This window comes from Toxorhynchites rutilus, chromosome 2 (genome assembly GCF_029784135.1).
Source record: "Toxorhynchites rutilus septentrionalis strain SRP chromosome 2, ASM2978413v1, whole genome shotgun sequence".
NCBI lineage: Eukaryota > Metazoa > Arthropoda > Insecta > Diptera > Culicidae > Toxorhynchites > Toxorhynchites rutilus.
This window is the reverse complement of record NC_073745.1, coordinates 269,301,947-269,329,509: the sequence shown is the minus strand read 5'-3', so window position 1 is coordinate 269,329,509 and position 27,563 is coordinate 269,301,947. Positions and strand designations below refer to the sequence as shown.

Sequence of the window (27,563 nt, the reverse complement as noted above, 5' to 3'; positions counted from 1 at the left end):
ATCATGAGTCAGCACATGAGCAACAAATTGGAGAAACGGTGGGTGGAAGTCGTTTCTGTATGTGTGGGGAAGGAAATTGCAGTCCATATTTGTGCATACTTTGCCAATCGAACTCCGTTCGTAAATGGAAGAGGTTCTACCTTCGGAACGAAAAGCCAAAGAGTGACAGATTGAATAGGATGGAAAGAAAACTTCGACCCTTGGGTCGGACTGGAACTGGCCAGCAATTAGGGAAGAGTGCTCTTGGGTGCTCTCAAAATAAGGGGCGAACGATGGAGGTGCCACTCAATGGGCTCGTTTGCCCAGAATGCATCATGGCCGGCATGATGATTGCAGTTACCTCACGAAGCAAGAGAGCAAGATGCAAATGCATGATAACGATTATCAAACGTTCGTTTCCTGTGCGCTTGACTTGTACTACTGACTCCCGATGTCTCACTAATGTGTAACTGTCTATGCCATCGATTCGATGGGGGGTTACCACGGGGGAGTTGAGTCTGTGAATATTTCCGATTTAATTCGCTTTGGTTGTCTGGTTTGTGGTTGGGAGTGCGAGCTAGGAAAACCGATATTCCGACATCAATCATCCAATGTTATTGCTCCAGCGGACTTGGGGCCGACTCTTGGGGCAACTCTCGCTCTCCCCGGCTAGACAATGAACACAGCACCAGTTCAAGGGAAGCATACGGACTAAACAACGTGGAGCCAACCGGCTAGACTGGCACGGATCCGTCGAGGAAGTCGTGCACATCGTGGGTGTATAAATATCATCTTTCTTCAGAAAGAATTCCATTATTCTGTTGGAAGTCTCTTTTGAAATCAAAATAAAAAATGCGTGTAACAAAAAGGTCAATCAACAACCCTGTTGACTATTCAAATCAGATCCGTTACGCGATCAGATTTACCACATCATTGAGTTTTCGAACATCTCATGGGTGTCATTTCATTCGGTGAGCAGTTCTATGAATTCATAATCGACTACTATCAGTCCCGCCAGGTACTCTCAACTTGTCAATCATTCGTCCCAGTCCTCCGCGTGCAGCTCAATTAGCCCCCATTGAACGTCAAACAAGCATGTTGACACAAGTGGCTATTAAACGCTGGTCACGCCAACCATTCCAATGGTCAACACGGATTGCAATGCCCCGGCGATGGCAGGATTGTGTAGCAGCTATGTCATGGGAGAATCAGGATGCCCTCCGAAATGACCGGCTTGTTGGCCCCCATCGCCTGCTGGAAGCTCCATTACCATGTAAATAAATCATATTCTTGTTCATATGGTTTTTCCCAGCGCAGGTCGCCCAGCTTTGGGACGGACTTGGAACTTGAAATTCATACCATAATTACGAGCGTTATGTTTTCATAACCAAATAAGCTCCGGTGCAACATGTTCCAGAGGGTGTCCCTTGATTGGCCATATAATCTTCCTAACAAGGTGACAAGATGACGTTGTACGTTTGAAGAAGGAGCCTCTGAAGCCACCGCCGCGCCGTTCTCTGTTTTGATTTCCAGAGACAGAGCGATGGGACTTCAGAATTTGACAAATTGTCCCTTCGTCAGCAGCAACCTGTCTGTCGTGGGCTGTCCAATGTCACCGTCTCTTAACCAGCAAGAAGAAAAATTCCAATGACACAATCGAGAGGCGGCTTTGAATGGCGGTGCGCTGATGCTTCTTTTACCATCCCAAATGTGCTTGGCTGGTATGTCAATTTAAATTAATAAAAATAATAATATCTATCTGTCGCTTCCGCCATCACACAGTCAGTTTGGTCGTCAGTATTGTATATAATCGATTGTTGTGACATGTTCTCATCGAAGTGCGGAGTATAAACAGAGGCATAATTTAATGGAACGCACAGTCCACAGCCACTGCGCTATCTGTTTGAGTGCTGCATGGATGGAGCGGAGTCAGCAAACGAAAGTGGGAATGCGGTGTCGCAATGATTGCCCCAGCGCACGCGGTGGGTTCGATTGGAGCAAAAGTTTATGCAAATATCCAAATTAAAAAAAAGATAAAACCGTCCATAATTGTTGTAAAGATTAATTCAATCCAGTGTTTTGTAGAGGAGTTTTTCGCGTTTTTTTGGGTTGCATTATCCCGAGTACAATGTGGTTACCGAAAAGGCAGCATGTCTCAATGTACAGCAGGAAAACAAAAAGAAATCGAACTCTGATATCTATCGGAATCATCACGATTTGAGTGATATTTTACGTGGGCGTTAGAAAATCCCATAAATAACTTATTTTTTCAAACGACCGCCATTTTGTCTGAAAGCATTTTTAAGCTTGTCCGCGGTTCATACCATAGCGGCACCTTTGCTAATTGGTCGGGGTTCAAGCGCCACTTTTTTCAAAATTGAGTTACTTACACCATTGCACAATGGTCCAGAAGCTTTATGTAAATGGAAATTAGCATTTAGAGCTCGACAGATATTCTCTAGACAAAAACTGTCTTCGAAAATGTTGTTACATACGATAGAGCGCTCATTTTTATGTTATGAAAAATAGGGTGACCAAAATTTTCGATGAAATAAAAAATCTAACTTTCTTATTTTTATAGATAAAGTTAAACATAGTTCAACAATGTTGTAGTCCTAGATATTTGAAACATCTTTGTAGAATAAATTTCGTTTCTATCAATTGAAATAACTGATATAGCGTCTTTTTTCTAAGTTACGTTAGGGTCACCATGAAAAAAACAGTTTTTTTGCTCTAACTTTTATATGTCAAATTCTACATACAAACTGTCTTCGGAAGACTTTTAAAATTTACTAATACAAAAATTTTGAGATGCAAAACTTGTCAATACCTTGACTTCACTCAAAGTTATTGATATTTTTTAACAAAAAACACGCCCTTTTCATTTGTTTGTCATTCTTTCTGGGGCAAACATAAAAAAAATGTTTGTTGGTGGAATTTGAAAGTACAAATTTCACTCTATATAATAGGTGATTTTCAAAACTATGTTTTTTTTTGTGTTTGAGTAAATTAAAATTGAAATCATGAGTTTTTGGGTAAAACAACATCAATGACTTTAAGTAGGATTACGATGTTGACAAGTTCTGCGTCGCAAAATGTTGGTATTGATAAACTCTAAAAGTCGTTCAAAGACAGTTTTGATGTAGAATTTGAATTTGAAATTTTTTTGTTAAAGCAAAAAAAAACCGTTTTTTCATGGTTACCCTAATCCAACTTAGATAGATGGCGCCAAAAACAACTTTGTGCGAGATATTTGTTCTTTAGACAAAAACTGTCTTCAACAAAGTTGTTACATATGATAGAGCGCTCATTTTTATGTTATCAAAAATAAGGTGGCCAAAATTGTCGATGAAACAAAAAATCTAACTTTCTTATCTTTATAGATAGAGATAAACATAGTTCAACAATATTGTAGCCCCAATCGTTTTAAACAACTTTGTATCTTTCTTCTATCTTTTAATATAATCGATTAAGCGCTAAGTCGATTTTTTCTAAGTTGCATTAGGGTGACCATGAAAAAAACGGGTTTTTTGCTTTAACTTTGCAGAACTTGACAATATCTTAATCCTACTTAAAGTTATTGATGGTTGTTTACCCAAAAACTCATAAATTCAATTTTAATTTACTCAAACACAAAAAATAACATAGTTTTGAAAATCACACATCATGTAGACTGAAATATGCTCTTTCAAATGCCGCTAATAAACTTTGTGTATGTTTGCCCCAGAAAGATTGACAAACAATTTAAGAGAGCGTATTTTTTTGGGAAGAAATATTAATAACTTTGAGTAAAGTTGAGATATTGCCAAGTTCTGCATCGCAAAATACGTGTATTAGTTTGCTCTAAAAGTCTTCCGAAGACAGTTTGTATGTAGAATTTTAAATGCAAAATTTAGAGCAAAAAAACAGTTTCATGGTGACCCTAACGTAACTTAGAAAAAGGCGCTATATCGATTATTTCAAGAGATAGAAAAAAACTTTGTTCTACAAAGATGTCTTGAATAACTAGGACTACAACATTGTCGAAGTATGTTTACCAGTATCTATAAAGATAAGAAAGTCAGATTTTTTTATTTCGTCGACAATTTTGGTCACCCTATTTTTGATAACATAAATATGAGCGCTCTATCGCATGTAACATCTTTGTCGAAGACAGTTTTTGTCTAGAGAATAACTGTCGAGCTCTAAATGCTAATTTCCACTTACATACATCTTCTGGACCATTGTGCATTGGATGTAGAAAATTATAATCTATCGACTGTGAACTGACCATGCCATTCGGACAATTGACAACAGCTCCAAAAGAAAAATTCTGTGTAGCAGACCGAATCTTTAACAGATTTTTCTGTTTCGGACAGCTCCTGGGGTCAGATGTCGTCGAGATCTTGTGAGCAAGATAGCCTAAGGGCTGCCTTGAAGTGTTGATGCGCTGATCTGCATTTTACAAAATTGTGTTCAACCACAACGAAGTTCAATGCATTCCTCAATCAATTTGTTTTCATTTATCAAGATATCATTTTGTAAAAAACAGCGAAAGTGAGTCGATATATATATACCATTCATGAAATTAGTCAAGAGCCTTTGCAAAATACTAATATGCTGTGTAATGATATTATGTTAATAGTTTTTTTTTTATATGTTTCAATGTCAAGTTTATTTGTTCGAAAATATTTACATACTTAGTTCACTTCTAAATAAAATTCTAAACTAGCGATGTCCATTATTCCGCTATACTCGTCAATGAAATTAGCATATTGAACGAAGTTTCTCAATAAATTTGAAAATTGAAATAGTTAACATGTGCTTGGCTCGCTCTGGCTGCAAAGAGAACGAAGTTTTGCGTGTCAAGCAGAAACATAATTTAGTTTTTTTTCATATTCCTAAAGGTTCTGAATCAGAAATTGACGACGATGTGTGCTTACAGCATGAAAATTAGTATTGTGTTTGACATCCTGTTTGTATTACGTGAGCAGTAAAATGATAGATTTGATCCGACACAGTCAATCAGTGGGAGCCCAAAATTCAAATTGAAATATCTCAAAATAATGTTTTTGGCGCTTGGTTCGTTTTGGCAGAACCCCGACCAATTAAGAATCTATTGTTTTTTTTTGCTCCGGTAAACCAGTAGAGCTGAAATTCTGCACGCCAGACAACTGTTTTCTGTATTCTTAAGAGATTAACCTTTTGCGGACGTTTGTCTGCTCAAAGCCACCACAACAAGGAATCATACAAAATATTTAATTGATCGATGTGATAGTTTACATTTTTTCTAAACGAATTTCAATGTCTAGTGAACTTTTTTATGAATAATAGGTAACACTCACTAAAAAAAAAATTATCAGCGTGAAAAAATAAGAGGATATCTTTCGAGAGAAATCAATTCAGACAGCAGAGGGTTAATAAATAAATGATAAAATAATGGATAGTAAAAAAATTTTTTGTTTTATTCGTTCAAAGCCCAAAAAAACATCTGAAATTATTCAGACATCCCCAGAAATACGTTCATCTGTTTTTTGGCATAAAATTCTCCATTTTCAATGCGATAAAAAATACTTCTATACACATCAGACCAATGTGAAATGCAGTGAAACGTTGTGGGTGTAAATATAAGGATAACTCGTTCCCTGCAGCAGTGTTCTCCTTCCAATGTATGTAATATTAGGACCACTGCTCAAGCAAAATAAGAAAGTGAGAAAACTTAGAGAAAAAAATAATCCAAACCAGTGCTTCAATCCATTTAGATTAATTTATTTACATTGTTCGAAGAAATTTGTAACATCTGTAGTTAAAACAATAGTCATTCATTGAAAAATGCGTTTTTAGCATACTTAACAACTAAAACGACGCGACAAAATTTTGGACCAGTTCCTCGTTTCGACTGCTTCGACCGATTTTTGAAGAAAATTTATACTTCTCTGGCGGTATTTTGTGTTTTTCGGATCCGGAAGTATTCATCATGTAAACAAGAAGTATGCATGGTTTAAATCCTCGAATTCTAATTGCAGTTAACAAAAAATAGATCGCGCGCATATTTGCACGGAAACACAACGGATGGTCATCCGAAAAAAAACCGAAAAAAACTGCTGCCTGCCTGTCCAAGGCAGGCAGCAGTTTTTTTTTTGCTTGTGTAAATTTTTTAATTTTGTTTGTTATTTTTCAATTGAAATTCAAACAATTCTTCTACGCTTCATCCATTTAATAAAATTTTTTAGGTGTCATAATTTTAAGATTTTGTAGAAATTTAAGAGCTCCACCATCGAATGACGGATCTCTATAGTAGCATGTCCGAAAAAGAACCTGAAACTTTTGAGAACTAGAGCAGAAGGTACCACGCCCCTAAGGAGGATGGTTTTAATAGCTGTTATCCATGATTATAATGCAAAGAAAGCTATCCCGCAAACCAGAAATTATGTATGTGACCTTCTCAGATTGAAAAATACATCGTCTATTCGTGGAATATGAAAGGAATTTCTTGGCGACATTCTCGGGTCAGAGATGTATGACCGGTCCGATTAGAATGGACATTATTTTCGAACTCTCGTTTAGACAACTAGTTGAGAGTTCGCATTTTCAGAATCACATTGCTCATCACAGTGAATCCTGATTATTTTTACACGTTTCCAATAACATTTTTTCCTTCTGAGATAATCGCAAGGGAACCACGCTATAGAGGCATCCGTTCTGGCCGTGAATATCATTCTAACATTTCTCCCCTTCCACTGGTGACTATAAACACGTGATCGGCGTCTATTCAATGAGACACAATGAGAATGATTTTCTACTACCAAGAGCCTTTCAGTGTCTTCTTTGTGCCATTTCACTGGTTCATGTCAATCACAGAAAGCAACTACAAAGTGTATAGTCTACCCAAGTTCAAAGAGTTTTTGTGAAATTCTGAGAAAAACAAAAACTTAGGCTTGTTTCAGAGAGTCGTCTAGGGGTCTTTTGAAGATTTCAAGCATGCATTTTGGTGTGGCTTCTTACCCAAATTAGCAATTGGATATTACCCAGGAGGTGCTATCGATAATATCAATACATTATCAGCGAGGATTTTCATATTAGTGTTCAAACGTTATGATTTATATCTCCATTATTTAATTTTTTTTTAATATACTTTTATTCAATATCAATTTTCTATATTTTGCGTAGGATTATGCCTTTCAGTAAAAGTGTCAAATCGAAAACATGTCACGTTTTTATGAAATATATTTAATGTTGATAACTGTTTTCGCTGCTAGCCGATTTTGATGCTTCGTACATCAATCGATTCGGAAATTCTCTATAGTTTGTTTGGTATGCTACGAAATGATGTTTCGAGTGGAAGATATCGCAAACAGTTTGGGGGAGGCACCTCGTCGATTATAATGCCGTCTGGTGGAGAGTGCTTTTATATTTTTGCATCACACGCGCACATGTTGGTTTTATGTGTTGCGGAAGGTAGACTGAAGTGGTTAAGAAATGTTGAATAATGGTGCTGGTGGATGTCGTCTGGTGTAGAGTGGAGAATCAAACTGCGACATGTGAAAAATTTGTGTATTGTGCTAGCGAGCGCAGGAATGAAGCATCAATAAACCAATTTCAACTGCTTACACAATACCACGGAATTAATTGAATTGAATTTTCTGGTTCATTGAAAGATTCGTTGAGAGTTTTTTTTCAAAAATTTTCTGTGCATTCTGGAATAATATCCGAAGTGATGTTTTGTTAACTCAATTTGTACAATTTTGTACCGACTCAATTTTCTACAGTTTGGTCATTCAAAAAAATCCATCTCAAATACTCAAATTAATTTAATTTCGTACAAGAAAACAACGACATGATTTCCGAAATTTCAAAACTTTATGCAAATGAAAACTTTTAACAATAATAGTACCAAAATGACGACCCATGCGTGGGAAATCACATAGAAGCTACTATCTTGAGACTAACTGTTCTTGCAATAAAACAAATTTATATTTCAATAACATAGTCACTCCTATGGCAGAGTGGTTGGGGCCAACCGTATCATCATGAGAATGTCGGATTCGTCGGATTCTGATTGGGGGAATTTGGATACAAAAAAAAAGCTTTTCAATCGGAATCGCGCGTTTTTGAGCTTACCACTGGGAATAATATCAAGATGTGCTTTTTGATATTTTTTAAAACTACAAACCATATGGATACATATTTTGAGAAAGAATGTTTTACTTGAGTAACGAGGTAGATTTTTGTTTGTTTATGATCTCTATACCGAATAACACGCCTTGAATGTATTCTGGAATGACAAGCTCTAGAATACGCGTGACCTCAATGCAAGTCGGAAGAAATTTCTTTGACGAAAAATCCCCCGGCCAGAACGGGAATCGAACTCGATCCTCCGGCATGATAATGTGTGACGCTAATCACTCGACCACGAGAGCACTTTTTTTTTCAATCTAGCTTATTAAATTGCAACAACTTTGTTGAACCACATGTATGTGGTTTGAATAAAAAGGTTAACGTTACAAACGTGAATAACATACAATCGCACTGAATAAATTAAAATTCAAATTCAATAACTGGAAGGAGCACAATGAAAAATAATAATATTCCTCTGAAACAAAACTTGTCGATTGAATTTTTTTAAAATCATTTTTTAAATCATTTAAATAATATAATCATAAATATATTTCGAAGTGAAGTTGTCAATGTGAATTTAGAACTCCGTTGGGATAAGTATATGTTTATTAATTATAATATATTATTTAAATTCGAAGGACGAATTAAACTAGTCATCCGTAACTAGAACAAAACATTTGTACAACTAGTGTCGATCATGTCAGATATACAAATAGTACAGAACAATGATGTTCTTTTTTGATAATCTAAGATATAAACTCATATTTCTAAAAACACTCCAAAGTTCTTCTAAAAATTTCAAGAACTCCAACATTCGTTTGATCTAGTATAGAGAAAATTCCATGGGAACCTTCAAAAATTAAAATATTCTAGCCAAAAAAAAAAATATTGAAAATATTATTCCTGTCAGACTCAAGGGGTCTCCAAAATCTTTTGAAATCCTTTTCTGTAATTTCGTATTTTGTAACAAATTATCCAAAAAATTTTCAATGAAAGACGTCTATTTTTAAATTAAACAAAAAATACGGAGCTGTAAAACAATAGGACTGATCCCATCCCAGCAGCATAAAGTTCCCTAGTATTTATGGCTCACGGCGACTCTGAACCCGTCAACTGACATTTCGTCTCTTCATGAATCGTACAATTCCTTAAAAGCACTCCCTTTCAAGTTACATGATAAAAAAATCTCTATCGAACCCACCGCGTCGAATGAAAAGAAAACAAAACACAGAAACGCATAGCACTCCTCAAGTGGTAGGCGATCGTGCATCTGCATACTGAATGATGATTGAAATTAATTGCATTTATGAGGCTTGTCTGACTCGTTTTTATTGTCTGCCCCCCGCTCTTCGCTCTAGCCCTTGCGCCTCCATCAATCAGACACTACCATGCGGCATGCCATATGCATGCGGCATGCCATATGCACATATGAACATGCATATATTTCAATTGTTAGATACATCAGTTGCGAGTTTTTCCACGAAATAAAACACAACTGCATTTAATTTTCTGGTTCGTGTTTTGGTTGTCTCAACATTTAGTGTCTCTTGTTTTTATTTGTTGAAATTTTCTGAAAACTAAGTGTCAAAACGTGTGTCTGAGCGCTTTTGTGAAATCGCTGCGCCAAAACGGTCCATTGCGACGACAGTCTCATTGGGTAATGTTTCCGACATCGCATCGCAAAGTTGGTTTGGTATCGCAAAAGTTTGTTTTTTGAATAAATACATCGGCTTAATTACCCGATCAAACCCCGCGGCACAAAAACGTAATTATCACTGCTGCTGCTACATCGATAAAGTTTTGTAGTATCATCGCTTGCGCGCAACGCAACTGTAGCAATTCAGAAGCCATTCCGTCCGGTTCTGTTCCGGGGGAGTGTTCAGGGTTATCCGAGGTTGAAGTTAGTTTCATAACGAGAAAAGTTTCTCGTTTTCCATGTTTTTGCGTGCAGTCGTCTTGATTTTTTGTTTCATCCGCTGATCGCTTCCGAGGTGAGCATTTATTTAAGCGAGGAACTTTCGGAACTGCAAAGGAAACAAAAATTATCCCAACGGACTTTAGTCTCTTCCACTTGAACGAGCACTTATCGGTTATCAGCGCTATCTAAATTTAACGTACAGACTTTTTTTTTCTACATAGTTCAATAGATAAGTGGTATGAGGAGGAACAGGGTGGGGGCAGATTGTTGGGAATACAGGCTGTCGCGCTATCGCGTTTCAAGTGGAAGGGTGAAGAGGAGATGGAACATGAAACCATAAACGTAATTGAACTGAACATAATCCTAATTAATTCCATTGGCAGTAAATTCGAAGATTACTCTCTCTCTCTCTCTCTCTCTCTCTCTCTCTCTCTCTCTCTCTATTCGGTGTCTCCCCTCCTCTTCCCGATGCACTCGTTCTTAATTAGGGCCACCCATTATGGGGTGAATATATTACCAGTGCAGAGAGACGTTGGTGATTTAGCCGCAGCGATGATTACGGGATGGGGGGTTTTGAATTGAATTTCAACTGCGGCCAATTTTGTCATGCGTCTGGAATTTATGTTTAGCGGAGAGAACCTTCCTGGCGCGGCGAGTTCAAGTGATCAAGTTTTGCATCTCGTGTTAAGTGACTTTTGCGTTTAGTAAAAATGTAATCCAATCTTTTTTTTTTGTTATTTAAATCGAACAGATTTGAACACATTTACCACAACCCGTTATTCAATTTGAATTTTAGAATTTTGAAATCCCGCTATCTATTATAAATCCCGATACCAAATTTTAATTTTGGATTCGATATTTCGAAATTTAGTTTGGACATTTCGCATTACAATTTTTAGGGACCTCGAAAGCAACAGAAAAATTACTAGTAATTGGAAGTATCTACCGCCTGAGATACTCCCGGTTCCGACGAAATATTATACGTTTGAGCAGAGTTCTGAAGGAGAAACGATCGGTATGGGAGAATAGATACGGCAAGATAATTTCACAGCATGACAACGTCAGACCACATGTTCATGAATCTGTCAAGAATGGTCTAGAATCAATGGCATCGGCCCTTTCTGAAGAGCGGTTTCGAACGCATGAAGAAATTAAAACCTAATTAAATAGGTAAAGCGCTTCAAAGTAACGAGAGTTTTACCAATTTGGTTCCCGATGGATGGATACTCTGAATGAAGTAACGGTATGTTCTATGCTTCAAAACAATGCCTTTTCATCAAGAAAATCCGTAGTTATTCTTGAACAACTAATACTTTTCAGATTATAAATTATATTCAAGTTACTGATTCTTTCGACACGAATAAAACCTATTGCTTCGACAACTCGTAAGCAGATCGGTCGAACCTATATTTGATCCGATACAGGTGTTTTTTTTTACATCCGTTTCTAGTGTGTATTTTTTCATCTGGTGCACTGCGAGCGAAGTAAAGCTCATAAAAAGTGGTGCGCTATCGAGACAATCCGGCAGCAAGACACATCATCACACACGCTACACAGCGGCGGCAAGTAGAAGTTTATTTTCCTCTTTCTTCTTCCATCATTCTGTATAGCTTCTGTGCACGATTTACACCATTGTTTAAACTTTGTGTTTACCAAATCGGCAAGCGTTGGCATTAGGGGTGTCCATTTTGATACATCACCGTTGAACTACTATTGGAACTTTTTTCATTTTCAAATTACACATAATAACAAAAATTGAAATAAATAAAATTTTCAACAATAACTAATATAGAAATATAATTTCTTTTACTAATTTATATTTTCCAAATTATTATATTCTGTTCATATCGAACAGTTGTCTACTTCTTCGTTTTTATTAATATGGCAGAGGGCGGGGAGGATCCCCCATCCAAGCCAAAGAATATATCAGATAATGAAACTCCTCCTGAAGAGCAGGAGGATGAAACAGAAGATGAGGAGGAAAATTCTGTTTACGAGATAGAAAGCTCTGAAGATGAGGAAAAAGACGAAAAGCAGGATTTTCGTCTAAAAGAATACCCTGATGGCGCCAAAGGCCCATTTATCGTATACTTTAGACGAAAATCCAAACCTTTTAACGTCATTCGCATCTCAAAAGAGTTGACACAGAAATTTTCCGAAGTTACCGAGATTACTCGGATGGGGCCAGACAAATTACGTCTGACAAAGTTGTCGTCTCCAGCAGAACCCAAGCGAATGAAATAACGCGCTGTGATCTCTTTGCGATCGAGTATCGCGTATACGTACCCTGTTGCAACGCTGAAATAGACGGTGTAATAAACGAAAAGGGTTTGACTCGAAAAGAGATACTCGATGGTGTCGGTCGCTTCAAGAACTCTTCACTTAAAAGTGTGAAGATTCTTGCATGCGATCGACTGAAATCTGTGTCACTTAAAAATGACAAAAGAGTCCTCAATCGGACAAACTCTTTTCGTGTGATATTTGAGGGTTCCGCCCTTCCTAACTACGTTGCAGTAGGTGCACTTCGTTTACCTGTTCGGTTGTTTGTACCCCGGGTAATGAAATGCAACAAATGTATGCAACTCGGTCACACGGCCGCCTATTGTTGCAACAAAAAACGTTGCGCAGATTGTGGAGAGAGCCATGATGAAAATCCTTGCCCGAAAGAGCGCAAGTGTCTTCATTGCGGCGGGACTCCTCATGATCTTACTCAATGCCCGGTGTACATACAACGAGGGGAAAAAATCAAGCGTTCCTTAAAAGAACGTTCCAAACGGACTTATGCAGAAATGCTTAAGAGTCTCGTTACAACGACTCAGGACAATCCCTACTCCATTCTGCAGAACGACGAGCCTGTTGCTGACGCTCCCAATGCAGGAAGTTCCGGTACATCGCAGGGTGCCATCAGGAAAAGAAAAATTACTTCTTTTCCATCACTCCCCAGAAAGAAAACCGAAACTTCCCAAGTTGGAATGAAAACTCGAATCGAACGTGCTGAGAATAGACCGAAGCAAGTACCTCCTGGTTTAAGCGGTTCTTCTACGCACCAGGGGTCCTCAGCACTTCCCGGAGCAGCACCCAACACGTCTGCTCCTTTTTCGCGGTCGAGGCAACAGCCACAATCTGGCTTGCTTGCGCTTTTTGACCTGGTGGACAACATTTTAAATGCTTTAAATATAAACGACCCTCCTAAAAGCATAGTATTATGTTTGCTTCCGATTGTGAGAACATTTTTGAAAGAAAAATATGATTTTTTGGCAGCGTTCATTACCCTCGATGCCTGATTCAGTGCAAGAGGTCAAGGATTTGACCACTGTAATACAGTGGAATTGCAGAAGCATTATTCCTAAACTAGATCAGTTTAAATTTTTAGTTCACAGCTCTAACTGTGATGTATTTTCTCTCTGTGAAACATGGCATTCTTCAGCCGATGAGCTGAATTTCCACGATTTCAACATTATTCGCCTCGATCGAAATGACTCGTTTGGTGGCGTACTATTGGGGATTAAAAAATGTCACTCCTTCTATAGAGTCACTCTCCCATCGATGACAGGCATTGAAGTTGTTGCTTGCCAGACACAAATCAATGGCCAAGACCTCTGCATTGCTTCGATATATATCCCTCCCAGAACTACGGTAGGCCGCCATCAGTTCTTTGATACTATCGAGGCAATGCCGGAGCCGCGGGTAATCTTAGGTGATTTTAACTCCCATGGAATAGCATGGGGATCACTCTACGATGACAACCGTGCCACTTTGATTTATGATCTGTGCGACAACTTCAAATTGACAGTTTTGAATACTGGGGAAGCAACCAGAATAGCCAACCCTCCTGCACGGGCAAGCATGCTAGACATATCTCTATGCTCTTCTTCGTTATCCCTGGATTGCATGTGGAAGGTAATCCAAGATCCCCACGGTAGTGATCACCTACCAATAATTTTGTCGATCGCTAATGAATCAAGCTCTCGTGAGTCAGTCAATATTTCGTATGACCTCACGAAGAATATTGACTGGAGAACATTTGCGGAAATAATATCTGAAGCTATTGTTTCAATGCATGAACTTCCTCCACTCGAAGAGTATAACTTTATATCGAGTTTGATTTACGAAAGCGCACTTCAAGCTCAAAAGAAACGTGTACCGGCTACCACTTTCCGACGTCGTCCTCCATCACTTTGGTGGGACAAGGAGTGTTCAAAGGTCTACCTTGAAAAATCATCCGCTTTCAAAAAATTCAGGAAAACTGGATTAGTGGAATGGTTTCTAAAGTACCAAGCTTTAGAAGCCAAACTAAAAGGTTTGATTAAAGCAAAAAAGCGTGGATATTGGCGGAAGTTCGTCAATGGTTTGTCAAGGGAGACAGCTATGAGCACTCTTTGGAATACGGCTAGGAGAATGCGTGGCTGGAACCATACAAATGAAAGTGAGGAATACTCTGACCGTTGGATTTTCAAATTTGCAAGAAAGGTTTGTCCCGATTCCGTTCCTGCACAAAGCGTCGTACGCTACATTCCGCTCCAATGCGACTATGAGAATTTTTCGATGGTGGAATTCTCAATTGCCCTCCTCTCATGTAACAATTCAGATCCGGGGTCGGACAAGATTAAATTCAACTTGTTGAAGAATCTTCCCGACTTGGCAAAACAGCGTTTGCTGAACTTGTTCAACAAGTTTCTGGAGCTGAATATTGTCCCGCATGACTGGAGACAAGTGAGAGTGATAGCCACACGGAAACCCAACAAGCCGGCTTGCGATCACAACTCGTATAGGCCGATTGCAATGTTATCCTGTATTCGTAAATTGTTAGAGAAAATGATTCTACTTCGTTTGGACAAGTGGGTCGAAACGAACAATTTGCTGTCAAATACGCAGTTTGGCTTCCTCCGAGGTAGAGGGACAAATGATTGTCTCGCGCTGCTATCTTCTGAAATCCAAATCGCATTTGCTCGCAAAGAACAAATGGCTTCCGTTTTTCTCGATATCAAAGGGGCATTTGATTCAGTTTCCATGGAAATTCTCTCAAAGAAGCTTTATAATCGTGGACTTTCACCAATTCTTAACAATTTCCTGTACAATTTACTGTCAGAAAAGCACATGATTTTCTCTCATGGCAGCTCGAAATCTTCTCGTTACAGTTTTATGGGCCTACCACAAGGCTCCTGCCTAAGCCCCCTCTTGTACAGTTTTTACGTCAATGATATGGATGATTGTCTAACTAGAGACTGCACGTTGAGACAACTTGCAGACGATGGAGTTATTTCCATCACGGGTACTAATCCCGTCGTTCTGCAAAAGTCGTTGCAAGATACCCTGAACAATCTGTTCACGTGAGCCCTCAAGCTGGGTATCGAATTCTCTACGGAGAAAACTGAAATGGTCGTTTTTTCTAGGAAGCACGAACCCTCCCAATTCCAGCTTCACCTATCCGGCAAAACGATCCAACACTCTATGTTTTTCAAATACCTGGGTGTATATTTTGATTCTAAGTGTACCAGGGGGAGACACATTGCGTATTTGAAACAGAAATGCCAGCAAAGAATCAATTTTCTCCAAACAATAACCGGAACATGGTGGGGTGCCCATCCAGGAGACCTCATTCAGTTGTACAAAACAACGATATTATCAGAATATGGCAGTTTTTGCTTCCGATCAGCTGCCAGGATTCATATTCTCAAGCTGGAGAGAATACAATATCGTTGCTTGCGTATAGCCATGGGGTGTTTGCATTCGACACATACGAAGAATCTCGAAGTTTTGGCAGGAGTGCCCCCGCTTACTCTTCGGTTCACAGAATTATCCTACAGATTTATCATCCGTTGCAAGATCATGAATCCATTGGTGATTGATAACTTCGAAAATCTACTCCAACTGACTCCTCAGTCAAGTTTTATGTCTTTATACCATGAGTACCTTACCCACGACGTGCACCCTTCACCAGACATCTCCAACCAAGTTTGCTTCCCATACTTTTGCAATTCCTCTGTCATTTTTGATCTGTCCATGCGACAAAAAATCCATGGAATCCCAGATCATCTACGCTCATATTCTATTCCGCCGATATTTTCGGCAGAATATGGGGGCATAGTTAGATCTGATAAAATGTTCTTTACTGACGGTTCGTTCATAAACGGGTCCACTGGCTTCGGCATCTTCAATGAAAATTCCAGTGCCACTCAAAGATCCTTGTTCCGTGTATGTCGCTGAACTGGGTGCGATATACTACGCACTGGGGATCATTGAAACATTGCCCATCGACCACTATTTTATTTTTTCAGACAGTCTCAGCTCAATAGAGGCAATCCGCTCAATGAAGGTTGATAAACGCTCATCTTATTTCCTAACAAGAATAAGACAACTATTGAGTGTTTTGGTCGAAAAATTATTCAAGATTACTTTAGCATGGGTTCCCTCTCATTGTTTGATTCCGGGGAATGAGAAAGCGGACTCGCTAGCTAAGGTGGGCGCTTTAGAAGGCACTCTTTTTGAAAGGCAAATTGCTTATAATGAATTTATCCACATTCCTCGTCAGTATACGCTCGTAAGTTGGCAGCGCATGTGGAGTGGTGATGAGTTCGGTCGTTGGTTACACACGATTGTCCCTAAGGTCTCGACGAGTGCATGGTTCAAGGGATTGAATGTAGGTCGTGATTCCATTCGCGTGATATCTCGGCTTGTGTCCAATCACTACAACCTAAACGCGCATCTCTATCGCATTGGGCTCGCAACAAACAATCTTTGTGATTGTGGCGATGACTACCACGACATCGAGCATGTTGTCTGGTCGTGTATCCGGTTCCATACTGCTCGCTCTCAGCTCTCTAGAGCACTGAGAGCACAAGGCAGACAATCGGATATCCCCGTCCGGGATATCTTAGGTAGCCGGGATCCTGATCTTCTGCTTAATCTATACCTGTTCCTCAGAAACGCCGATGTCAACGTTTAATGATGTTTCCTCTGTTGTATCCCTGTGTCATATCCCTCCTATCCGATCGATAAACTTTTACTTAGTCGCGGCAATACATACACACACTCTTTACAGATGCACGGGCCGAAGGTTGTGCAGTCCACTGATCATTCAACAAGAGCCAAAGATTGTACCGCTTATGACAACTCTACACGAGCTGATGATTGCGCCGGCTAGTGACCATTCTATCCTGGATTCCTCGAGTCGAGAAAGACGCACCACGCTAGATATGGGGTACAGACTAGGGAGCGTTGCTGATTAATGGTCAGCTGCATCCCAATAGGAAGTAGCCCGTGTCGGGCACACGTACAGAGCATCGAAGACTGCGACATACCAATTATGAGAACACTTGTAATAATAACCTCAAGTCAACCGCGAGTAATCGGTTACATATTACTAACATAGTCTAAGCAAACATTTTCAAAATATTGAACTCCCGGCCCCGTTAGGCTGACGCCATATGAGCCCTAATAAAATATATATTTTGGATAAAAAAAAACCATTTTAGTAGGTTTTAGATACCCCATTTCAAATTCTCAGATTGCAGATTTTCTCATTTTATTTTACTTATTTTTGCTACTACTATTCTGCCGTTCTACGCATAGTTGCCCCATGTTCCAAAATCAGCAACTGAGAAAATCGCATCCAAAGTTTTCTAGCATATTTGTCTACCAGAAGCTTTAAGCATATCGGTTTAGCATTACACTGGATTTTTTATAAGCAGAAAACTATTGGTTAATGAAATGTGAAAAGATCCCCTCATTTGAGTCAATCAATCTTGGCTACGGGTTCAAAAATTCATGGTGGGGCAGTTATGCCTAGAATATCAACATGGGACAATTGAACTTGATGTTGTTTTATGAAATACTGGGAACAAACAATAACTTTTTTTGTATTTTTCCGTTCTTCCAAACCAGAAATGAGTGCATTACTCTTACTGAAAGCATGACATAAAATTCCTGTACTTGAACCGATTTATTTGATACGGATCTACAAAAAAATGTGGTGGGACAGGTATGAATAGAATATCAACATGAGACAATTGAGCTTGATGTTGTTTTTTAAAAGCTGTGATAAAACTATAACTTTTTTTTGTGTTTTCCGGAGAATTAGACTTCTTCTTCTTCTTCAATGGCACTAACGTTCCTAGAGGAACTTCGCCGTCTCAACGTAGTATTACTTGCGTCATTTTTATTAGTACTTAGTTGAGATTTCTATGCCAAATAACACGCCTTGAATGCATTCTGAGTGCAAGCTCTAGAATACGCGTGATCACAGTGCAAGTCGGAGGAAATTTCTTTGACGAAAAATTCCCCCGACCAGAACGGGAATCGAACCCGAACACCCGGCATGTTAGTTATGACGCTAACCACTCGGCCACGGGTGCACAGAATTAGACTTAAAAATATCGTTTTATGAAGAAAAGTGAAAATTGTCAAAAAGTAACATGGGACAACTATGCGTAGAACGGCAGTATTGTTATTGTAAAAATGTTGCAGTTGTAAATGATCGGGTTCAATCGCCGATGAATAGATATTAGACTGCATTTGTGAAAATTAATCCTCAATAGTTTTTTTGAGCACCACTCTTCGAACTCATAGATCCATTTTTGCAAAATATGGTAATTTGGGATGTAATTTACGATTGTTGATGAAACTTCATATGCATATTCCTTAACTTCAGTTTTTCCTTATCCTTCACTTTGGTTTTGTATGCCGATCTCACATATTTTACCCGGATTTATGATCGGATTTCACTTATATACTAGATATTTCACGATTCCGTATTTAGGTCCTGGTTTAGAAATCCAGACGCTCTTTAAATGCGAATTCCAGATTTCAAGCTCTAGATTCCAGAATTTCATGTGAAATATAGAAGCAGACCTCAGAATCAGATCTACAGAATCAAATCTCATATATTCCATATTTCCGATAGACTTCCGAATTTCTTTTTCTAGACTTATTAAAATCCATATCTTCCTCCTTACTTGATTCTAGATTATTGATTCAGCTCTGGATGCTGATGATAGATGTCACATTTTAGTTAACATATTCAGGTTCCTCATCTCTAGTTTCATTTTCTGATTTTCTGCTCTTTTGTTTTTAGGTTTTTTTTATTGTTTGTTGTTTCTTAATTCCGATTATTCGATTTTTCGATAAAGCGATTTTTTTATTTTTCGAATTTATAATTTTTCAATTCTTTGATTTTTAGATTATTGAATTTTTGAGTTTTTTGATTTTTTGATTCGTTTGTTTTTATAAAATTCATTTATTTCTAGTTTTTTCGAATTCGGTTTTTCTATTTTACGATTCTTTGTTTTTTTATAATTTTTGGATTTTTGCTTTTTTACTGTTCGATTTTTATATTTTTATATTTTTATATTTTTCGATCTTTCAGTTTTTGATTTTTCGATTTTCAGATCTATGAAGTTTCGATTTTTCGAATTTTTTTCCTTTATTGAAACAAATTAGGCTCAGCTGTCCCATAGGGCAAATTTTGGCCAATCAACCATTATAGTATACTAGCTGACCCGGCAAACTTCGTCCCGCCCAAAATTTGTTTTTTGTTATCAATACCTTCAAACATTCGCGTTTTTTTACTATGAGTAAGTTCATGGGTCCAATCGCAGAACTGTTCATTGATTGATCTTCTATTCGACCCAGTTGAATTAACCTTTTACTATAAAATTCCTAGTATTTCAAACAAAACTTATCATTATAATATCAGACATAATTCTCGTTCAAGATTTTTTAACCACTTGTAAATAACATGTTTCTCCGTTACATGGAATAAATGTTTTATACAGAAAATATGATAGAATAAAGACAGCCCTAAATCGGACAATTCCTTTCTCGAGTTCTGCTTTTATCAACACACCCGGCGATCCTTTTTTGGTATAGATAGAAAAAGATATAGGAGTGCGTTTCATCACATTAAAATCCATTTCCAGTTTCGAACAAAGATCAATTTCACTAGTGCAAACATCAAATGGACTAACAGCACTTGTTACTATGTAATTGTAGAACATATGGGAATTTAATTTTCCGAATTTTCCGTTTTTGCTTCAAAGTTTTCCGAAATTTTTCAATTGTCATGTTTGGTTGGAATATTTTTGGTTGAAATGTGTGTGATATTTTTATGGGACTCCCTCTTGATTCCAGAGGAGAAAGGGGGTCTGTCAAACAGTATAGGAACATACAATATTTCTCGAGTAATGCAAAAATTTGTGTTTAATTTGTATGGCATTTGTATGGCTGGATTTTTGGATTTTTTTTTGTTTTTTTTTAAATTTATTTATTTCTAGTTTTTTCGTTTTCGGTTTTTCTATTTTTCAATTCATTGAATTTTATTTTTTTTTAATTTTTCCGTTCGACTTTTTAGTTTTTCTATTCCTCAGATGAAATAAGAATGAAAATCATTCACTTTCATTCAAGTCGCGTATAACAACCTTAAGAAAAAAAAAAAAATAAAAATATATAAATAATTGGAATGCTACAACATGGCTGTCCTAAACTTAATTAACGTTATAATTAATTTTTTTTACCTGGGAACCTAATTGCTCTGACACCGTAGCGTTTAATGATTAAGTTGCACACTCTAAGCTTCCAGCATGCCCTGTAACTGTACCTGCAAAAAGGGAGAGATAAAGATAAAAAGAATGTTAGTATTTAAATTAAACCACAGTTAACCCAGTAAACTGACTGAATACCTAGCGGGGAAAGTGTTTTGCATTCCAATTTAAGTCAAAGCAGAAGCGAAATGAAACAGGTAGCAAGCAAGCAGCATTCAAGTTCCACTTGAAGTGGTTGAAGTGCAGCAGCAAATGCTTCAGGGGTGGTAAACAAATACAAAAAAGGATACATAATGAAAAGCCATTCTCGGGTGTGCATTGTGTGTGTGTGTGTTGCACCTACGCCACCTAGGTGGCGTTGTTGAAGTGGAAAATGTTCTGCAATTAAGGACCTTTCTCTTCTCGGTAGTTTTCCGGCTTTGAAGTGAAGTGGTGTTCTTCACCACTAGAAGTCGCACGACCACCACAACTTAATTTGATATCATCCGAGATGTACACTGTTTCGAGGAAGTGATATTAATTATGCTTAAATTGTTCCATGATTTATGGTTTTCAATTAAGAATTTCTATTTCCTAGTTCTCTCAGTGTTTTGGCATTGAAGCTGGAAATAAACTCGATTCGTTCCTTATAATAATTTAGATAAATAACCCCTCTTTCCCGCCATGCGTTCCTTGCTCTTGAGTAATCATCGTCCTAACCCTGAATTAGTCCCGCTCATTCCCAACCGAGCAGGACGACGAATGTAAAGTTTCTTTGTGCGCTGTTTACATTCGTCGTCTCGAGTGGCAGCTCGAGTCATCGGAAGCCGTCGTCGAGCCGCCTCCGCATCGTAAAACAACAGGGCGCCACCATTTCCATCAATTAGGACTCGGACAACGGGGAACGCAACATCAGCAGCGTTACGAGCCATATGAGAGTGCGACACTGGGACACTGGGAGATTACTCATCCACATTCCATGCGCTTTCCTTGACTGCCGTCGTATGAAATCGTCGGGTTGGATGCCGATCGGCGATCGTGGTTCCGTCATTAAACGGACAGACGAGAAAGCACAGCGCGAATGGAGGGCCACTTCCAAAGAGCTTAGCTCTAAAGTGGGTGAAGTACGTTTATTTTAGCGCTATTCTCTTAGTCAATCAATCAGCTTTGCATATAGGGGAGACGCAAACAACTTGGGGATCCTGATTAAAGCGAGATGAAACATAAAGTGAGCTTAAAGTTTGTAATCAAATTTGCATTCTAGCGAGTTGAAATTTGAAAGGACGTTGGATGCTGTGTGGGGCAAAGATTGGCTTCTGTTGCTTGTAACATTGTACGATTGTCACAGAAAATGAGAGCATCAGCAGAAAATTGACTAATTGTTCCTTGCTTGTTTTCTTATCATTTCCAGTTCTATTATTTGTTGATTAGAGCTTATGGTTTATCTAATGAAATTTCGTTTATTACCGGAATTCATGAATTATTGGATTGTTCCCAATGACAATAACAATAACAGTCCTACGTCAAGCTTCTGTCCTTCTATCATTTTTTCGCCAAAAAAATCTTGGCTCTAAATCCAGCAGTCTGATCGAAATAGTTTACTGGGTGAATATTAGGTTGGAGGAAAAGTTATCCATTATTTTATCGTTAGCTGGCTTTAATAATCAATATCTCGCGTAATATCGATCATACAATTTCAAGTTTAGGCTCGTTGAGAAAGTGACATTTCACACTAAAAACATCTTTTACTGTTTTTGTCTGTTCCATTCAGTTGTGAGTTACAGGGTGTTAACAATGAACAAATTAACAAAGAGAAAAATCGGTACATTTTACACTTTTTCTTTTATAAATGCGAAAATGCAAGCCAGGCCGCTGAAATCGTGAATGGTGTTTATGGTGCCGATACTGCAACAGTAAAATACGTGCAATTTAGATTATCTTTTTTATTTTTTTCTTAAATGTTTTTCTAATTTTTTTAGGGCAATACGCTAAATTAAGATCTCTACTGTCAACAAATGGACTGTTGAAGCAAGGCCACACGACTCCAGGAGCTTGATTGGGATGTTTTAATGAATCCACCATTTAGTCCAGACCTGTCACCAAATGATTACCACCTTTTTCTCGCATCGCAAAATTTCCAGAGTGATAAGAAATTGGGATCGACAGAAGATTGTAAAAATCTATTGTCAGAGTTTTTCGCCAATAAGGACCACGAGACATGATAGAGACATAATGAAGCTCCACCCAAACTAGCGTTGGCAGAAAACATTTCATCTTTGGCAGAAATGATGCCATTTAGTGTGCTAGTGAGTCAAATGCGCAAATAATGAGCTGTTTAAAAAGCTTAAAAATGGTTTGTATGTATGCGTGTATGCAGACATCTCTTTCAGTTTTCTTTTCTCATTTCATTAGGGATTGTGCCAAAAAAAAAGTTCATACGACGTCAATGGGGATCGAACCTAGGCTGCAAAGCTATTTTACACGACCACGCTATTCACATGGCTAATGATACTTAAGAAGTTGTTCAGCAAATACGTGATAATATTGCACCTGATTAGAAAATGAAGTTGGGAGGTGTTTTCTAAGAGTAAAAAAGGAGCGCATGAAGGAGAACAATATCTATCTCGGTCTGGGCCGTGTATGTGGCAAAGCATGCGGAAAGCTTATTTGTCTTTTGTTTCGCTCGCTCGTATTAATCTTATATTACTATACCATGTATATTATACAAATGTTCACCAGTATTCGTGAGTCATGACATTTTCTGTTATGTTATGTCTCATTTAATGTCATAAATTGGAATGACAAAACATGAGCTAAAAATTAATTTTGGATGTACCTTTAGAATGACAACAAATTTTACAACAAACCCCACATCGGACAATCCGAAGCATATTGAAAATAGTTGTGAATTACACCCAAAAATAATGGATTATTTTTTCCCCAACCTAATATAAAAACTCGCTCAAAAATTGTATTTATTAACTAAAATTGTTATATCTCAAATGTATCCTCTACAAATAGTTTATTTATATATTTCTATTACAATATTGTTTTCATTTATCAAAGTTTGACGTTCGGTTTCGCCACGTCGGATAACAAAAATGAAGATATTGATTTTTTTGCAAAATTCAAATTCCAATACTTAGCGAAACTTAGCAGACCATTACGCAGTACCAAAATATTTTGTATATTTTGGTGTCTTTAATTTTTTTTGAGTGTTGAAACTCGACACTTGTTTAATAATTGGAACAAAGTTACATTTTTTTTTTCCAAAATATATATTTTATTAAGGCACATGTGGCGTTAGCCTGACGGGGCCGGGAGTCCAATATTTTGACAATTTTTGTCTTACAACTATGTTAGTAATATGTAACCGATTACTCGCGGTTGGCTCGAGGTTAGTATTACAAGTGTTCTCATAATTGGTATGTTGCAGTTTTATATGTTTTATAAAATTTTTCACCGTACGCATTAAAGGTCCTTTGCGTTTGAGAAGAGTGTCAATATGAGCAGATTCCATCGCGATTTTAAGACGAAAATTTTAATCCGGAAAAATCGAAAAAAAAATCAGTTTCAATAAGTAAGGTAAGTGTTATGAAAATCAATCTATCCAGTTAGATCAGATGTAAATATGTTCAATCGCATAAATGTGTTTAAAAACATTTTAATAAAAATCAAAACGGCACTATGTCCCAAAATTTGATTTTATTTTTCAAAATTTTGAGATACTGAAACAATATACATTTTTGTACATACATGTAAGAATACATTGAACAAATTAGAGCAGATGTTTCAAAATTTAATAAAAAAATCAAGATTTTGAAATACAAAAAAAAATTTATAAAATTTGAAAAAAAAACATTAAATAAAAATTAGAGCAGTACTGGATTGCAAAATCCATGTTTTTCTAACTTTCGGAACACAAAAAAAATCTCTTGTGCGTAATGATCTGAAAATTCTAATCTCAAAAAAATCTTGTATATCGAACAAAAACTAAAAAATCAGAACAATAACATAGCAAAGATATTTTTTTTCAAAACTTTGAAATATCAATAAAAACAAAATATTTTTCGTGTGCGTAACGCTTCAATAATTCAGAACAAAATCAAACATATCAAAAACACATATGAACACAATCAAATAAAAATGTGAGGAAGAACTGGGTCTGGGTCTACAAATTTTAAAAAAATCTCGTTTATAGTTTCCAAATATAAAGAAAAATTAACATGTTTTTTTGTACTGCGGCTTAGCTTAGCATTCTCAAAAAATCACACATTAGAAGCATTATACGTGTACACATTTGAACAAATAAAATGAAATAAGAGTAATACTGAGTATGAAAATAAAAAAAGTCAATACCGGACAATATAAAAAATTGTTCCGCGCAAAGCTTTAAAAATTCTGAAAAACAATTCACAATAAAAAAACACGTAAAATCACAAATATCGACACGCATGAACACACTTAAATGACACATATAAGAGACACGTATGAACAAATTCAAATGAAAATTTAAGCGATACTGGTCTAAAAATTAAAAAAAATCAAAATGTCAAAACAGATCTTTTTTTATGTGCCGCTCAACACTATTAAAATTCTGAAAAATAATCACAAACGGAAAAACACGTAGGGAAAACCACATAAAATCAGAAATATCAATAAACATATAAATTCATTTAAATAAATAAAAAAAGCAGTACTGGGTTTAAGAACACATTTTTTATACTAAAAATTATACATTTTGTTAAATTTTTAAATAATAAAACATTTGAAATAATTAAATACACTGGAGTCGCTTTTTACGCGGGGGATAAGTTCCGCGTAAAGAAAAACCGCGTAAATTCCAAAATCCGCGTATAAAAACCGCGTAAATTCCGAAATCCTCGTAAAAATAAACTATGTAATTCTCAAAATCCGTGTAAAAATCTAACAAACAGTGAATTTTTAGTTTAAAATGCAACCCATATTCTAACAATTCATTAACTGTTTTTTTTTCGAATGCTACGTTCATGATATCTGTATCTTCTTTTATTTCTCAGCTACTAATCAGTGATACAATACAAACTTATTTTGTGAAAGGTCACATCGATGAGCATATTGAATTTTCACGCGGTTGATACCTTCCGCGTAAATTCCGAAATCCGCGTAAAAATAAACCACGCAAATCCCAAAAACCGCGTAAAAAAATCCGCGTACAATAAAACTGCGTAAAAAACGACTTTAGTGTAATTGTTTTGGCCGCGCAAAACTTTAAAAATTCTGAAAAAAAATACACAAACTCAAAAATATGTATGAGCACTAGGGTGGCGCGAAAATGGTCATGTCAAATTTCAGAAACCGACCATGTACATTTTGTTTATTGGCCCACAAAAAAGACCTATGCAAAATTTCAGCTCAATTGGACATAATTTAGGGGTTTGGATTTTTTGACCATCCAGGCTAAGTCCCAAAAGGTCGATTTTCTGCCAAAATTTTTTTTCGATATTATCTCCACGTTTTATGCATTTTTGAATAATTTGGCATCTAAAAAAATTGAAAATCTTCCAAAGTTCCTTTGGAAGATTTTCGAGGATAAAAAAATTCAAAACTTTGAGCGCCTTGAGCCACCCCTAAATCATGTTCGATTGAGCTGAAGCTTTCTTGGGCCAATTAATGAGTTGTACATGATCGGTTTTTGAAATTCGATGATGATTTTTCTTCGATACATCCATTGCCACCCTAATGAACACATTTTCATAAAGAACAATAATTGGTCTAAGAAATTTGAAAACGGCAAAAAATTAATAAAAAAAATTTTTTTTCTTATAAAGGGTGTGTCACATCAAATTGCATCACGGAAAAAGCGCTGTAGAAATTCGCCCAGTAGACCGATCCTTTTGAAAATTTTAGACAGTAAAATAAAAACTATTGAACAACTTTTGGCATTTTCTTTTTATTCATACTTCGAGCCCAAGCCCGTATGCTCGCACCTTCCTCTTTACCCCGTCCATAAGGTTCTGTACAACGTCAGGTTTTTTGAACAGAAATCCATTTTCTCTTGAAGTCCGCCTCCGATTTGATAACTTTGATTGCTTCATAATCGCCCAATATTTCTCTATTGGGCGAAGCTCCGGCGCGTTGGGCGGGTTCATTTCCTTTGGCACGAAAGTGACCCCGTTGGCTTCGTACCATTCCAACACGTCCTTTGAATAGTGGCACGAAGCGAGATCCGGCCAGAAGATGGTCGGGCCCTCGTGCTGCTTCAATAGTGGTAGTAAGCGCTTCTGTAGGCACTCCTTAAGGTAAACCTGCCCGTTTACCGTGCCGGTCATCACGAAGGGGGCGCTCCGCTTTCCGCAAGAGCAGATCGCTTGCCACACCATGTACTTTTTGGCAAACTTGGATAGTTTCTGCTTGCGAATCTCCTCCGGAACGCTGAATTTGTCCTTTGCGGAGAAGAACAACAGGCCCGGCAGCTGACGAAAGTTCGCTTTGACGTAGGTTTCGTCGTCTATTACCAGGCAATGCGGCTTCGTCAGCATTTCGGTGTACAGCTTCCGGGCTCGCGTCTTCCTCACCATGTTTTGCCTTTCGTCGCGGTTAGGAGCCTTCTGAACCTTGTATGTACGCAGGCCCTCCCGCTGCTTGGTCCGCTGGACGAATGAACTTGACAAATACAGCTTATTGGCGACATCCCGGACCGAACTTCTCGGATCACGTCTAAACTGCTTAACTACGCGCTTGTGATCTTTTTCACTGACGGAGCATCCATTTTTGCCGCTCTTCACCTTCCGGTCGATGGTTAGGTTCTCGAAGTATCGTTTTAGTACTCTGCTGACCGTGGATTGGACGATTCCCAGCATCTTACCGATGTCCCGTTGTGACAACTCCGGATTCTCGAAATGAGTGCACAGGATTAATTCACGACGCTCTTTTTCGTTCGACGACATTTTTCCAAATTTACGAAAAATTGACAGTGAAGCATGGCCAACGTGATCTATACACTCTTATCTGATTATAAGCGAAAGCTGGAAGATATAATTCCTAAAAAATAAATTTCTACAGCGTTTTTT

At 37.6% G+C, this 27,563-nt stretch overlaps 1 protein-coding gene across 12 annotated transcripts in view; it reads right to left on the bottom strand.

Annotated features, from left to right (window-relative positions):
* Positions 1–27,563, bottom strand: part of LOC129768843 (uncharacterized) — a 539,752-nt gene that overhangs the window by 142,895 nt on the left and 369,294 nt on the right. For 4 of the 12 annotated variants that reach the window (XM_055770771.1, XM_055770770.1, XM_055770769.1 and 1 more), the window contains one exon: positions 20,506–20,588. The exons of the other annotated variants lie outside the window; for them this stretch is intronic. The gene's annotated coding sequence lies outside the window, so the exon portion shown is untranslated. The remainder of the gene's footprint in view (positions 1–20,505; positions 20,589–27,563) is intronic. 12 annotated transcript variants of the gene reach the window in all.